This window comes from Sturnira hondurensis, unplaced genomic scaffold (genome assembly GCF_014824575.4).
Source record: "Sturnira hondurensis isolate 20B ecotype Veracruz unplaced genomic scaffold, ASM1482457v3 Scaffold0009516, whole genome shotgun sequence".
Classification (NCBI taxonomy): domain Eukaryota; kingdom Metazoa; phylum Chordata; class Mammalia; order Chiroptera; family Phyllostomidae; genus Sturnira; species Sturnira hondurensis.
In genome coordinates, this window is record NW_028082147.1 from 339,455 (window position 1) to 356,016 (window position 16,562).

General features: G+C 46.4%; 1 protein-coding gene and 1 non-coding gene across 4 annotated transcripts in view; one reads left to right on the forward strand and one right to left on the reverse strand.

Moving 5' to 3' along the window:
- Positions 1 to 16,562, reverse strand: part of PTAFR (platelet activating factor receptor) — a 37,692-nt gene that overhangs the window by 12,175 nt on the left and 8,955 nt on the right. Inside the window, exon 1 of one of the 3 annotated variants that reach the window (XM_037057156.1) lies at positions 11,380 to 11,623. The exons of the other annotated variants lie outside the window; for them this stretch is intronic. The gene's annotated coding sequence lies outside the window, so the exon portion shown is untranslated. Of the gene's footprint in view, positions 1 to 11,379; positions 11,624 to 16,562 lie in introns of those variants that run through there. 3 annotated transcript variants of the gene reach the window in all.
- On the forward strand, positions 6,242 to 6,370 carry LOC118994591 (small nucleolar RNA SNORA33). The gene has a single exon (XR_005068098.1). It is a non-coding gene; the product is annotated as a small nucleolar RNA SNORA33 (small nucleolar RNA).

Below are 16,562 nucleotides of genomic sequence, written 5' to 3' on the forward strand. Positions count from 1 at the left end.
GGAATAAACTTGACCAAGGAGGCGAAAGACTTGCACACTGGAAGTTACAAAACATTGATGACAGGAATTAGAGAAGACACGAAAAAATGGAAAGATGTGCTGTGCTCATGGGCTGGAAGACCTGGTGTTGTTAGAATGTCCATACCACCTGAAGGGATCTACAGATCCAATGCCCTAAAGAATCCCAATGGCATTTTGCAGAAATAGGAAAACAAATCCCAAAGTTTATGTGAATTCTTATCTCAAAAACCCTGAATAGCCAAAACAATCTTGAGAAAGAAAAGCTGGAGGACTTTTCTGATTTCTGATTTCAGAGCATACAACGAAGTACAATAATCAAAACAGTCTTTCACTGGCATGAGGACAGACAAAGAGCTCAATGGAACAAAACAGAAAACTCAGAAATAAACCTTCACAAAAATAGTCAAATGACCTTTGACAAGGTTATCAAGACTACATAATAGGAAAAAGATAACCTATTCAACAAATGGTGATGGAAAAATTGGATATTCACATGAGAAATAGTGAAGATGGATCTTATCTTACACTATATAAAAAATGAACTAAAAATGAATTAAATACCTAAACATAAGACTGGAAACTGTAAAACTCCTAGGAGAAAACGGGTAAATCTGGATGACATTGGAACGGGCAGGGATTACGTGGGTATGAATGACATCAAAAACACAAGTAACAAAAGGAAAAACAGACATAGGCACTGAATCGAACTTAAAAATCTCTGTGTAGCCCTGGCCGGTGTAGCTCAGTGGATTGAGCGTGGCCTGCGAAACCAGACGATCATGGATCAACTCCCAGTCAGGGCACATGCCTGGGTTGCAGGCCAGTTCCCGGCAGGGGACCCACGAGAGGCAACCATACATTGATATTTCCCTCCCTCTCTCCTTCCCTTCCCCTCTAAAGATAAATAAATAAAATCTTTAAAAAATTAATTAATTAATTAAAATCTCTGTATAGCAGAGGCAACAATCGTCAGCATAAAAAGGCAAACTACAGAATGGGAGAAAATATTTGCAAACCATAGAGGTTAACATCCACAATATATTAGAACTCCTATAACTCAGTGACAATAAACAAACAATTTAAAAATAGGCAAAGGACATGAATAGACTGTTCTCCAATGATATACCATAATCAAAGATATACAGAGCCAACAAGTACATTAAAAAGATGCCTAACCATCCCTAATCAATAGGGAAATTCAAGTCAAAATGACAATGGCATATCTATCACCTCGCACCCATTAGGATGACCACGATCCAAAAAACAGAGCAGTAAAATCTCAGACATTTCTCATAGCAATGTTTTTTTCTTATCTATCTCCTTGGGCAAGGGAAATGAGAAAATGAGCAAATGGGACTACATCAAACTAGAAAGTTTTTGCACAGCAAAGGAAACCACCAATAAAATGAAAAGACAACCCACTGAATGGGAGAACATATTTGCCAATGATACATCTGATAAGGGGTTAATACTCAAAATTTATAAAACACTTATAAAACTCAATGCCAAAAAACAAACAATCCAATTAAAAAATGGGCAAAGGGCCTGAATAGACATTTCTCCAAAAAAGGACATGGAGATAGTCAGTAAACATATGAAAAGATGTTCAACATCACTAATCATCAGGAAAATAGAAAGTAAAACCCCGATGAGAGATTACCTCTCACCTATCAGAATGGCTATTATCAGTAATCCAACAAACAAGTGTTGTCGAGGATGTGGAGAAAAGGGAACCCTAGTGCACTATTGGTGGGAATGCAGACTGGTGCAGCCACTGTGGAAAGCAGTATGGAGTTACCTCAAAAAAATTAAAAATGGCCCTGGCTGGTGTAGCTCAGTGGATTGAGCATGGGCCTGTGAACCACAAAATCGAGGTTCGATTCCCAGTCAGGGCCCATGCCTGGGCTGCAGGCCAGTTCCCAGCAGGGGACTCACAGGAGGCAACCATGCATTGATATTTCTCTCCTTCTCTTTTTCCCTTCCCCTCTAAAGATAAATAAACAAAATCTTTTAAAGAAATTAAAAATGGAACTACCTTATGATTCAGCAATTCCTCTTCTGAGGACACACCCAAAGAAACCTGAAACACTAATTCAAAAGAGTATATGCACGCTTATGTTCATTGCAGCGTTATTTACAATAGCCAAGACACGGAAGCAGCCCAAGGGCCCATCAATAGATGAGTGGAGGAAAAAAAGCTGTGGTACACTTATACAATGGAATACTGCACAACACTAAAACAAAAATCTTACCTTTTGGGACTGTCTGGATGGACCTGGAGAGTATTATGCTAAGTGAAATAAGCCAGTCAGAGAAAGACAAATACTATATGATTTCACTTATATGTGGAACTAATAAACAAAATAACAAAATAAAAATGGACTTACAGAGAACAGACTGACAGCTGTCAGAGGGGAGGAGGATGGGGGATTGAGTAGAAAAGGCGAAGGGATTAAAAAAAACAAAAACTCATAGACAGACAACAGTATGGTGATTATCAGAGGTAAAATGCACGGGGGGGGGCAGGTAGGAGAGGATAAACTGGGAGAAAAAGAGAGATGATAGAAGGAAACTTGACTTTGGGTGGTGAACACACAATACAATATACAGATGATGTATTGTAGAATTGTACCCCTGAAACCTTCATAATTTTATTAACCAATGTTACCACAATAAGTTCAATTTAAAAAAGAAGAGAAAAAATATTAAAAGCAGAAAACAAGCCCCGGTGAAGATGTGGATAAACTGGAACCCTTGTGAGGAGTTGGTAGGAATATGAAATGATGCAGCCACTATGGAAAACAGTATGGAGGTTCCTAAAAAAAATTAGAAATAGAACTAACAACCTTATAACCCAGAAATCTCACTTCCGGGTATACATCCAAAAGAACTGAAAACAGGATCTTGAAGAGATACTTGCACACGCATGTTCATAGCAGCATGTTCACAGTAGTCAGAAGAGGGAGGCAACCCAAATGTCCATCAACAGAAGAATGAAAGAATAGACAAAAGGTGGTATAAATGTGTGCTAGAATACTATGCAGCCTTGAAAAGGAAGGATATCCACTAGTGTGCTACAACACGGATAAAACTTGAAAATATTATTAAGCAAAACAAGCCAATTACAAAAAGACAAATACTGAATGATCACACTTTTATGAGGTGTCTAAAGTAATCAAACTCATAGAAACAAAAAGTAAAATGGTTGTTGCCGGGGTTGGGGGAAGGAGGAAACAGGGAGTTGTTGTTCAATGGGTGTAGAGTTTTGGTCATGCAAGATAAAGATACTTTATTATTTTTTAAATTATTTGTTTATTTATTTTTTTAGAGATGGGGGAAGGGAGGGAGGAAAAAGGAGAGAAGCATCAATGTGTGGTTGCCTCTCATGTGTCCCCCACTGGGGACCTTGCGCGCAACCCAGCCATGTGCCCTGAGTGGGAATCAAACTGCGATCTTGTGGTTCACAGCCCCATGCTCAATCCACTGAGCTACACCAGCCAGGGCAGGATATTTTAGAGGCCCATTGTACAACAATGTAAATATAGTTAATAATGCTGTAATGTTCATTTAAAGATAGTTAAGGCTTCTGGTCAAGATGGCAACATAATCAAACGTGGCTTGCCTCTTTGCACAACCACATCAAAATTACAACTAAAATATAGAACCACCAACGCTCAGGAACATCAGAAATTGAGCTGAATGGAACTCTGACAACTACGGAATTAAAAAACCATATCCAGCCCTGGCTGGTGTAGCTCAGTAAACAGCGTGAGCCTGCGAACCAGTGGATCACGGTTCGATTCCCAGTCAGGGCACATGCCTGGGTTGCAGGCCAGTTCCCAGCAGGGGACACACGAGAGGCAACCATACATTGATATTTCTCTCCCTCTCTCCTTCCCTTCCTCTCTAAAGATAAATAAATAAATAACATCTTTAAAAAAAAACAAAAAATAAAAATGAAAAACCACATCCATCCAGACTGGTAGGAAGGGTACCAATGCAGAATGGGATGCTCCCACACCCATGTGGATAAAAATTCAGGAGAGATATCTCAGGAGTGAGGAGTCCCAGACACACACCAGGCTCCCCAGCCCAGGATTCCAGTGCCAGGAAGGTCAGTCCCCACAACTTCTGGCTGCGAAAACCAGCGGGGATTGAGGCGATGAAGGAAGCTGCTGGAGCCCTAAGCAGTTCCTCCTGATGAACCCACACACAGACTCACCTACTCAGACTCTCTCCATCTGAGCTCCAGCAGTGGGGTGGCAGCTCAAAGGGCACCAGTGGTACACAGGGGGAGACTGAAGTGTCTGGCATCGGGGCAAGCAGAGGCTATTGTTCCTTTGCTGAGCCCTCCCCCAACAAAGTCGATAGGCTGGTGCCATATCTGAGACTCCATTCACCGGACTAATACTGTGTGACCCACCGTGGAAATCCATAGAGGCTCTACCCAACCCAATTTATGGGCCTACCCAAGCTGCTTTTCCATAAGAACAGCTGATCTTGGCTCCTAAATCCTATCAAACAAGCAACAGCTGGCTTCAATAAGCCCTAGTGGCAGCCAGATTAGAGTCACAGTTTGGCTGCACCTGGGAATTTCTAAACTCAGCACAAGTAGAGCTGTCTCAGATTGCTTTATAGGCAGGATGCCCCGGGCAAAACACAGCTGGGAGCTGATACTGGTCTACACCACCCAGGAAAACCCCAGGGCCTAGTGTACCCAGTGGACAGCTACAGACCACATTGGAGCACCACCACCCTGCCCCTGCACAGCTCTCCTCCATGGAGAGCAGAGGTTGGCGGTCAGAGGTCATAGCCAGTCCTTACACCTGACTGGCCTGGGTAAATCCCTCCCATCGATTTGCCAACTGCAACAAGGCTCAACTACAAGAGGAGGGTGTACTCAGCCCACATGAAGGGCACACTTTGATTACCCAGCTTGGGCGATAGGGGAGGCTGTGCCATGGGACCCTACAAGGATGCCTACTACATTAGGCCACACTAGCAAACACAGAGCCAAAGCAGCTCTACCTAACACACAGAAACAGACACAGGAAGGCTGCTAAAATGAGGAGACAAAGGAACATGGCCCAAATGAAAGAACAGATCAAAACTCCAGAAAAAGAGCTAAAGGATTGAAGATAAGCAATCTATCAGATGGAGAGATCAAAACACTGGTGCTCAAGGAACTTGGTGAGGACCTCAGCAGCATAAAAAAGAACCAGTCAGAAATGAAGGATACACTAATTGAATAAAGAACAATTTACAGGGAAACAACAGTAGAATGAATGAAGCCAAGAATCAAATCAATGATTTGGAACATAAGGAAGCAAAAAACAACCCATCAGAACAACAAGATGAAAAAAGAATACAAAAACATGAGGACAGTATAAGCAGCCTCTGGGACAACTTCAAGAGGTCCAACATTCACATCATGGGGGTGCCAAAAGGAGAAGAGAAAGAGCAAGAATTTGGAAAACTATCTGAAAAAATAGTAAAAGAAAACTTTCCTAATTTGGTGAAGGAAATAGACATGTGAATCCAGGAAGCACAGAGAGTCCCAATTATTGATGCAAAGAGGCCCATCCAAGACACATCATTATTGAAAGCCCAAAAGTTAAAGATAAAGAAACTCTTTTTTAAAATATTTATTTATTTATTAAAGATTTCATTTCTAGAGAGAGGGGAAGGAAGGGAGAATGAGAGGGAGAGAAATATCAATGTGTGGTTGCCTCTCACATGGACCCCACTGGAGACCTGGCCCACAACCCAGGCATGTGCCCTGACTGGGAATAGAACTAATGACACTTTGGTTCACAGCCCGTGCTCAATCCACTGAACAACACCAGCCAGGGCTAAGATAAAGAGACTCTTAAAAGCAAAAGAGCCCTGGCTGGTGTATCTCAGTGCCTTGAGTGCTGGCCCGTGAACCAAAGAGTCACCAGTTCAATTTCTGGTCAGGGCACATGCCTTGGTTCCAAGCCAGATCACCGTTTGCGGGTGTATGTGAGAGGCAACCAATTTGATATATCTCTCACACATCGATGTTTCTTTCTCTCCCTTCCTTCCTCCTGCCTTTCCTATCTCTCTAAAAATAAATAAATAAAATCCTTTAAAAAAAAGGCAAGAGGAACGTTAATTACCAGAAGGTTACCAGATGGGAGGGGGGTGTGAGAGAAAGGGTGAAGATGTGAGGGGATTAAGAAGTACAAACAGGTAAGTAAAGCCAGTCAGTAAGTCTGCTTACCTGAATGTGTTTCTGCAGAAACTTGAGAGGGCTGGCAATAGTAAAGCCATGTTATGAGCCTTAAAGACACTAAAGTCATTAAGGTCCCTGAAAATGGCTACATGGGAAAAAAAAAGAAGTACAAATAGGTAGTTACAGAATAGCCGTGGGGATGTAAATTATATTCTAGGAAATGGAGAAGCCAAAGAACTTACACACATGACCCATAGACATGAGCAATGGTGGGGGCATTGCCTGAGGGAGTATGGGGTGCTGGATGGAGGAGGGCGAAGGGGGAAAAATCAGGACAACTGTAATAGCATAATCAATAAAATATAATTTAAAAAATAAAGATTGTTAAGAGAATCAACTTATCTTGTGTGTTTCTTAGCACAATAAAATAAATCAGTTTTAAAAGCAGGCCCAAGAGATGGCGTATTTGCAAGCACACTGTGTCTTTTTAACTTGCAATCTATGGCTCAGCTTCAGGATTTCATAACCATGTGACATTTGGTAAAACTGCTCCCCCTCTCTGAGGCTCATCTGTAAATAGAGACAAAACAAACCTCCCTTGTAGAGCTTCTGTGAGCACCCAAGGGAGATAAGAAGTGTTTGGAAAGGACAGTGGTTCAGACCACAGCCTCTGCAGTCAGACAGATCTGGGTTCGAATCCTGCCTCTGTCCCATCCTAGCCTAATAACCATGGTCAAGCATATCACTCTTGGAGCTTCAGGTCCTTCCCCTGGAAATGGAGCTGATAATATTCCAGGCACATATCTCCCCAGAGTGGTGTGAAGACCCAATGAGCACCATATGCAAAGTGCTTAGCACAGCTGAAGGAATTCATGGTCGACAGCTGTGAAAAGCTGTATCTACAGGAAACCCAGACAATCTTCTGATTAGATGAGATTGAAAGTTGCTCAAAATCGTATGCCGCTGCCATTGCAACGGCTCACACCAAGCTCACCCAGCTCCAAGCCACCTACCAGAAGCTTCTGTGTCATCAACCCTAGAAGCTTCTGGGAACCAGTGACAACTTTCTATGGCATCTGGGACAACTGACGACGCGCTATCAGCCGATTCTTGCCCAAGAAAACTAATTTACCCTCCATGAGCCTCTGTTTACTCATCTGCAAAAACAATAAAAATAATAATGGTAATAATATTACCTACCTCACAGGGTTGTAAAGATTCAATAGAAAATGGCTAATCCATAATAAGAGCTCAGGGAATGTTGGCTATGGGTAGTTTTACTTCTCTACCCCGGAAAGAGTTCAAGGTGCCACCTGTGGTTCCCGTAACACAAAACACACAGGGCTGTTGGTTTCTCTCTCCTCCTGGGCTGGGATTTCCCTGGGGGCAAGGCTTCTGGCATTTCGACAGTGCAGGGCCTCCTACGCAGCAAACCCTCAAGAAACAGTTGCTAAATACCTATACATTTACAGACAAACATAGTCATACTGTCCCTCATCCTTCACTTCCAAACCCTGATACACCCCCAGCTGCTCCAGCCTCTAGTGTCCCCGGAGTCACTAAAACACCACGGTTGAATCATTTCCCATCTGTGAGTCCAAGTTTTCTCACCTGTACAACTGGGAATAACACCAACACTAACCTCACAGGATAGCCCTTAGGTTACAGGCAGGTAGACCTCTGAAATACCTGGCATACAGTAAGTGCTCAATAAATAAGTTACCTCCTACTCTGATCTCCTCTGTTGCTTGACATTTGTGCCCTGGCCTGGCCATGCTGGCCATACCGTCTAAACATTCCCTTCACAGAGTTGTTTCATTACAATTTCTTCAAGAAGCAGAGGGCTTTGAGGCGCGAGTTAAGGGAGCAAGTATACTGTCCTCCGGGGAACTCTGCACTGGGCTCCCCACCGTTTCCAGTACAAGGAGTCTAGGACTATGCCACGTATATGTAATGATGAATAAATGGAGCTCCTTGCCCGGAGAGAGGTCAGGGACAGGGCCTGGGGTCCCAGTGACGGGGGTGGCTGGGTATCAGAATTTCCCAATTTTCCTTTTCACTGGGGCCCACTCTGACCCAGGGTATGTTAGTACATTGATAAGACTCAGTCTTCACTCAGCTTGACTAAGACATCCTTGTGGAGCTGGGGGGTCCTAAACCTGTCCTGAGTCTCTCCTTCTGGCTCCCAGATACTCCGATGGTATCTATCTAAGTCAGCCTCGCCTCTCCTTGCCTCCTGGAAGTCAGGCAGGCACTTCCTCTTCTGGGCTTCCCCAGCACAGGGCACACCCTGTCATACCAGGAATCACACTGACGTCTTCGTAGCCTAGAAGTTTCCAAGTCCTGCTGGTACAGAGGTCCAGAGGGCCTGGCCCCAGTGGGACCACACAGGGCCCGATCTGCACCCGGCTCTGCTCTTTCCCAGCTGATGTTTGGCTCCCAAAGCCTCTCTTTCTTAATTTGCAAAGTGGTGAAAATAAAAGCTTCTTCACCAGGTAGTTGTAAGGGGGAATGAAGCAATTTGTGCACATGGTTGTTGTTCAATAGCTGTGAGTTCCTTTCCCCCTTCCCGCACCTCAAAAAATGTTTGTTGAATGAATAAGAGAATAAATAAGCAAATGAACCAGCCATGCACCAAACCAGCCTCATCTCCTCCTTCGGAAACAGCTACCAGGGGTGGCTGAGGAGAAATGGCAGGAACTGGGCCCTGGGGCCCTGGGCTATGGGGTCAGCAGTGCCAGCCACTCCCCATCCCGAGTGAGTCTCTGCTCGGGCTCTGAGCCTTGGGATCATTATCTGCAAAATGGGGTGTCACACCCACCCCGAGTACTGTAAAAAGGAAGTGAGATTTGGGGGAGTGGTAAAGGGTTTGGCAAACTGTAAAGCACTTGGTGAACTGAAGTGGACTTTATAAACTGGAAAGAGAGCTGCATAAATCTCTGACATGCTTCTCCTGTCAGCTTCCCGAGCTCAAATCCAAACCCAGGCCCTGAGGGGCTGTCTCCTGTTGAAGTAAGGGGGTGAGGGGGGCTGCTGAGTGGTGGTCTTCCCCAGCCCATTCTCCCTCTCTCTTTCTCCCTCCCTCTCTCTGGTGCATGCATTCATGTGTGCACGCACACACACACAACTTGGCTCTGGATTCCCTTTGGGTGAAGACACAAGGGAAGAAAGGAGCAAACAGATGGCTATTAACTTCTCAGTTTGTTACGTTGATGACCTTGCATCTGTGAACCGCTGAGCTGTGCCACTTGCAGGTTGAACGTGATCCAGGTACATGTGGATATAGCCAGAGCACCTCCCCAGTGCACCCCACACCACCACGGACTCACATGCCCGTACCAGAGGCTCCTTTCCCCTCCCAATGAACCAACAGTGGAACCAACAGCCAAGGAACCAACAGTGGCTGCTGAGAGAGGTGGTTGCGCCGGGCACTCAGCATTTGTCCTTCTGAGGACTGGCTCCACTCCTAAGCCACACGCCCCGGAGCGTCAGAGTGTGCTCCTAGGTTCTCGCTCAGCTCTCACGGCCCACCACTGGGACAAGGAGGGGGAACCAGTCTGGGGAAGGCAGGGCTGCCACTGATAAAGAGGACCACCGACTTCTCAACAAGGCCTTGTTCACAGGCCTGGAGAGGAGCAGGTCTCTCTGTAAAGGTCTCCCTATGAAAGCACAAACAGATGGGGCCCCATCACACCCCCACCCCACTCCGGTACGAATCAGGAGCAGAAACTCCGTCCTGAAGGCACATTTCATCGTTAATGCCATAGATTGTCAATTCCTTACCCAAACCTTCTTTGGGCGGAAGTCCCCATCTGTGCTGAGAAGAGAAAGGACTTGCCCAAGGTGACAACAGTGTCAGGACCAGAGCTGGGACCAGAGGATGGGCCTCTGGCTCACTGTCCATTCTCCTCCAAGTACAGCATCCTGCTTTACCATTCATGTATTCAATTCACTGCTAAGATTAAATGAGGCACCAAACCCCATGCTAAGGGGGAGGATAAAACAATGAGCAGAACAAATCCCTCACCCTTAAGGCATTATTAACAGTAGGAATTACAGGGTCAGTATCAGTAGTAACCCTAGGGTTCGTGTTCGTAGTCTGTACGGCATCCTACGATTAACAGTGCACTTCCCCACCCAGCCTCTTACTGCATCCTCCCCATAAACCCACAAGGGTTTACTCACTTTAAACCCCAATCTGCGAAGGAGTAAATGAGGTTCCTGCATTGCCCAAGGTCCCAGCTTGTGAGCAGGAGCTGAAACCCACACCCTGGTGTCCTGCTCAGGCCCAGGGCCATTTCTTCACCTCTAGAGTGGTGGCTTTCCTTGGTTGTGTTTTCAGGACCTAAAGGCAGGGACATTTGCTTTTTTTTCCCCTCCCTAGCACTCACACCGCCCCCCCCCCACACACACACACACACTCCAAGCACCTGGAACACAGCTACATATTCAGTCAGCACTAAATTACAGCTGCCCAAACACCTGGGGAGAGACTGTTGTTTCCCTTCTTCTTCTCAGGGAAGTGAGTGTCTGGGCAGCAGCCCTGGTTCACCTCCTGCCAGAGAAAGATATGGGGAGGGCAGGTACCAGCCAGTGCCCTGCCCCTACCACTTGGCACCTGATGGGGAACTGGCTGTGGGTCGGGCCCCCTGCACCAGTCACCGGGTGGTCTCCACCACCCCCTACCCCAGGAGACCTGGCATCTCCTGAGTTCCTAAGTCCCCAGCTCCATACCAGATCCTCTGCCTCTCCCAACAATCCTGCTGGGGAGATGGATTTATCCTCATTTGACAACTTAGGAAACAGAGACGCAGGGAGCGGGGTGCAACTTAGCCACGATCACACAGCAAGTAAAGCACCAGGCACTTAGCTCCCTGAGATCGAGGTGGCCCCACTGTCATCACCCTCATCACCTCCCAGGGGGTCTCTGAGGTCCCTTCAGCACTGCCTTGGCCTCCAAGAGGGGAGCTGGGTTCCCTAGGAAGTTTGCCCGTGGGGAATTCTTTGTAAATACGAGACTCTGCCTGAGGAAGATGCCAAAACGGTTCCTTAAAAACAGAACCACCATTTGCTTTGATGCAGTCTAGGGGCATGACCTTGGACTCCTTGAGGACATTTTCATATGCCTCCCCCTTGCCAGCCAGGGCTGGGACCCGCCTTACCTGGACGAGGGACAGTGGCTGCAGCTCGGGGCTCTGAGCAACTCTGTCTGCAGACCCAGGCTCTGTGCTTTGTGGGAATTGCAGAAGTGAGGAAACAGCATGTCACTGCCCCGTCACCCCTGGGAGGAAACGCTGTGACCCTAAGGCCCCTCTGGCACACGCCACCGGAACCTCCAAGTTGGGTCACCCAGGTCCTGGACACGGGTGGAAAGTGTTGCACAGGGCAGGGGCAGCATGGGGTGGGGGCAGCAGCCACCGGGCCGGGGAGCTGAGAGGAGAGAGAGAAAATGCAAGAGAGAGAAAGCAAGAAATGAGCAAGCGTGCTCAAGAGAGAGAGAAACAGAGCATGACAGCGAGGAAGAAGAGGACTCAGGAGTAACTGAATGATCGAGAAAACAGAGTGAGAGGGAGTCAGGATGACGTGCAAGAGGGAGGGAGAAAGGCAGAAAAATGTAAACTCGCAGAGTGCATGAGAGAGGCAAGGAGACAGGAGGACAAAACCCGAGGGAGTTCAAAGAGGAAAAGATGAGACAGCGCGCACCTGTGTGTGCATACGCGTGTCTCTGTGTATCCGTGTATGAGTGTGAGAGAAAAAAAATGCAAGAAAGGGAGAGGAGGAGGAAAGGGGGAGACGGCTGGAACACAAAAAGGAAGAGAAGGGGGCGCTCAGAAGAGCTGCTGTGTCAGAGGCGTGACCGACTGGCTGGACATCCCTGGTGACCGAGACGCAGGGGCCCAAAGAACTCCTGTTGACAGAGCCCACAGACCTGGGGGAGGAGAGAGGGAGTGTGACAAAAACCTGAGCAGGAGCTGGTGGGAGTGAGTGGGAGCCGAGTGAGGGTGAGCAGGCGTGGGCCAGTGAGGTGAGTTTGGGAGTGGGAGGGTGCGTGTGCGCATGTGTGAGTGGAAAAGTCAGCTGGGCGGAGGCTTTGCGGGCACATAAGTGAAGGATGGGCCGGAGTTTCCTGCCTCGGTTTTTAATCCATTTATCCACTCATTTTTCCATCATCACTGATTGCACATCCTCAGGGAAAGGGCGCTGTAGGGGACACTGTCTAAGGAAGCCAGCCCCTCGGTCGCTCCAGCGGCCTCCTACGCAGAGAGGGAAGCAGGTCTCAGCAAGGTCAGTGTCCCACGGCCAGGCAGGTGCAAAGCAGAACCGGGAACACAGGCTGCAGACGCCCTGCACAGGGCCCAGCCTCCGTCCACCCTGGGCGTCTGGACAAGCCTCTTCTGGCTAATTGGGAACCCACTGTGTTCCCTTATCAAAGCCAAAAATAAATCTCAATGGACAAAACACCTCCATGTGTGCCTCAGCCCTAAGACCTGTTCCCTCCCCCCCAGCTCTGCCCCTGTCACCCACAGGCAGACACACTCAAAGCACTTGTGCATATAATTCTTGCATGCTCACATACTCTCAATACATAGTATCCTGCAAAGACTCTCATCATTACCTCCCTCCACCCATATGCACACACAGGGGTCCACGTCTATCACACCCTCACACCTGCCCACAGTCACTTCCTTCCTCAGTTCACTCACCCATGGCTGCTCCCCACTCCCCCACCACCCCCACTCTCCTCAAATCTCCCTAGGCCTCCTGTTAGGGACTTTGAAAAGGCCCGGTTTGGCCATCTCCTCCTCTCCCTTAGAGGCCTTCTGGGCCTTGAGTGCCCTGAGACACCAGAGGGCCTGATCTGGTCATGAAGTTCGACCTTCATGCAAAGCATCCACCCGAAATCCAAGGCCCTTACTCTGCCCCCCAACCCAGAACTTCTTTCCCAAAACTGGCTTCACCTTCTCAGCCATCCTCCGGCCACCATGCTCCAGGAGGGACATCAAACCAAGAGGGGACCTCCAGGATCAGCCAGCCCCCAAGTGGCCACCATCTCAAAGACACCTGACCCAGAACCGGGCCTGTTGAGTTTGGCCTGTTTTCCAGTATTCTCTCACACGTCTGTGCAGCAGATGCGCGGCCCTACCTCTTACAGATTAGCGATAAACCGGGTAGGTGGGCGGGGATTATTATCATCACCAACAAACAAGCAAGCCGGTGCCGACTCCTCCTTTCTCTCATACCCGCATCCATTCTGTTAGCAAGCTCCATCAGTTCTACTTTAAAATATCTTCAACTCTGTAGCTCATCAAGCCTTTACACCCAACCTTCAGTTTGTAGAAAACTGAGGACAGGGGGATAGAGGAAGAAGTTAAAGAACCTTGCAAGGAGGCAGTCAAACCCAGAATGTGGAAAAAGGACATTCTATGGGGCAGCTGATCCAGTTCCTTCGACAGGCCAACCACATGGGGGCAAAACTGGGAGGAGACTATTCTGGACTGAAAGACACTGAAGACACATGAAAATGAAATACAACCTGTGGATCTTGTTTGAAATCTGGAGCAAGCAAATCAACTATGTCAACGTCAAATCAAATAAAATATGTCAAGAAAAGACATATGTGCCACTTAGGGTCCTGGAAAGAGCTGGCACCCTGTGATTTGGGGTTTCTGGCCTCCAGAGCTATGAGAGAATAAATCTGTGTTGTTTTAAGCCGCCAAATTTGCAGCAATTTGTTACAGTAGCTCTAGGAAACGAATACAGGCATATAGGGATGCATTATAATACCCTTCCCTCTCTTTCTGTGTGTGTTTGAAAAGTTTTGTAATAAAGTTGTGTTTGTGCATGTCTAGTTCACAACACTGCCTTATGAAACAGTCCTGCCAAGGAAAGAAAAACAGAATCAGCAAGTTCAGCCACCAGTTTACAGAAAAATAAAAGAGGAACAAACAGATCAGAGGGTACACTCAGCAAACTCGGTACATAGTGAATGTGCAGAACAAACAAGTAAGTGATAAGGGGTAAAAAAGATGATGGGAGAACCTATAGATCAAATGAGAAGTAGGGGACATAGCAACACACTGCTACCAGGGAAACTTTTTGGATCCTGATTCAAACAAACAGGAAGGAAGAAAGGAATGGATAGAGGGAGGGAGGGAGGGACAGAGGAAGGAGAAATTTATGAGCTAATTAGAAATTTGAACACATTGGATATTCAGTTATATTAAGAAATTAATGTTAATTGTTCATTGTTTCAAAGTTGAGTTAAAAAAGAAATTTTATCTTTTTGACATACAGAATATTTGCAGATAAAATTATATATTGGGGATTTTGCTTCAGAATAACCTGGGGCAGGCCTCAATTCTAGAAAATGGGCTGATAATTGTTGAAACTGACTGATGGCGCACGGGGATTCGTTGTACCAGTAAGTGCACTCTTGTATGTGTTTTCAATTTTTATAATAAGAGTTTGTTGTTGTTTGGCTTTTAAAGTAATTTAGCTCTTGTTTAGATTTCAGAGATCAGAACAACAATGAAAAAGGAGATTGTCCTAATGTTTTACAATGGATAATTCTGTCTTGGGACATCATTTTCCTGGGACAGCCTTTATTATGTAACAGCGTCTATGATGTTAGGTGCTGTAACTCACACAACGTGCAAGGAAACCAAAATGATGTAACCTGGAAAACTCTGCTAAATGATTTAAAAAAAAAAGAGCCATACCAACGAAGATGCTGACATCAAAGATGCGCACAAACAGTTAAATCAATTGGTTTCATGAAATTTGAGAGTGGGAGGGAAAAGCCTTCCAATAAAATTTTTAAAAGAATATGTTCTGTTTTAAGGTTTTATTTCTTTATTTTTAGAGAGAGAGGAAAAGAGGGAGAGAAGGGGAGAAACATCAATTCATGGTTGCCTCTTTTGTGCCCCCTTCTGGGGACCTGGACCCCAGCTGGCACTTATCCCACTGAGCCGCACCAGCCAGGGTGGATGTTTCTTTTTTAATTGGCTTTAGAGAGAGGGATAGAGAAACATTGGTGTGAGAGAGAAACATTGGTTGCCTTCCATACAAGTCCCCACCAGAGACTGAACCCGCAGCCCAGGTGTTATGTGCACGAAGAGGGTATCATACCTGCAATGTTTTTGGTGCACAGGAGGATGCTCCAAGCAAATGAGCCACCCAGCCAGGACCTTGTTTTTAATTTTAAACTAAATTTGTAATTTCACTTTCAATTTCAAATGATGAGAGAGAGTCAGAGACTTTCACAATCTCCACTGCTGTGGCCCTGCTTCTAGCCACCATCATCTGTCACCTGGCTGTGTGGCCCTTACTGTTCTCCTTGCTTCCACCCTTGCACACTCTCTCAGTCTGTTCTCAGCACAGCAGTGAATTGAGCCTCTTAAACATCAAATCTTATCATTCTTCCTCTCAAAACTCCCTAGTGGCTTCCATCTCGCTTAGCAAAAAATCCCAAGTCCTTCAGAATTCCCGTAAAACCTGACCTCATCTCCTGCGTAAAGCTCCCTGCACTCTGCTTGCATTGACTTCATGTTTTCTTCTACATACCAGGTGCGTTCCTGCTGAAGCTTCTCCCAGGTCTTGACTAAATGTGAGAACTTTCTTAATAACCCCTTCTCCAACATGCCCTAGGCCCTTACACTGCTTTATTTTTCTCCACAGCATTTATCACATCTAACGTACCATGTATCTTGCTGCTTTACTTTGTTCATTATCTGTCTCCCCAACTAAACTGTTAAGGTCCTTGAGAGCAGGGATGGTTTGTCTGCTTATCACTGCATTCTTTTATCTGCTCTGGAACGCTGCCTGCACACGGCAGGTGCTCCTCCATAGAAGTTATTGAATGAATGAATGAAGGTAGAGGAGAGGAGATGAACCGTCCAAGGTAACACAGCTGGTAGGTGGCAAAACTGGAATTCGGACCCCAACACCCCAGACCCCAGACCACCCTTGCACAACTGTTATCTAGGCTTTGCTAACTTCTTTCTGCCCTTTCCATCTGTCCTTCACACAGAGTGGTGTGGACACCATTTCTGTGAGCGACCCTTTCCACATCAGCAGTTGGAAGATAAGGTGGGAGGAAGAATGCCATAGAAAAAGAGCATGGGTGCCCTGGCTGGTGTAGCTCAGTGGATTGAGCACGGGCCTGTGAACCACATGATCGTGGTTCGATTCCCAGTCAGGGCACATGCCGGGGTTGCAGGCCAGTTCCCAGCAGGGGACTCTCAAGACGCAACCATACATTGATGTTTCTCTCCTTCTCTCCTTCCCTTCCCCTCTAAAGATAAATAAATAAAATCTTGAAAAAAAAAAGAAAAGAAAAAGAGCA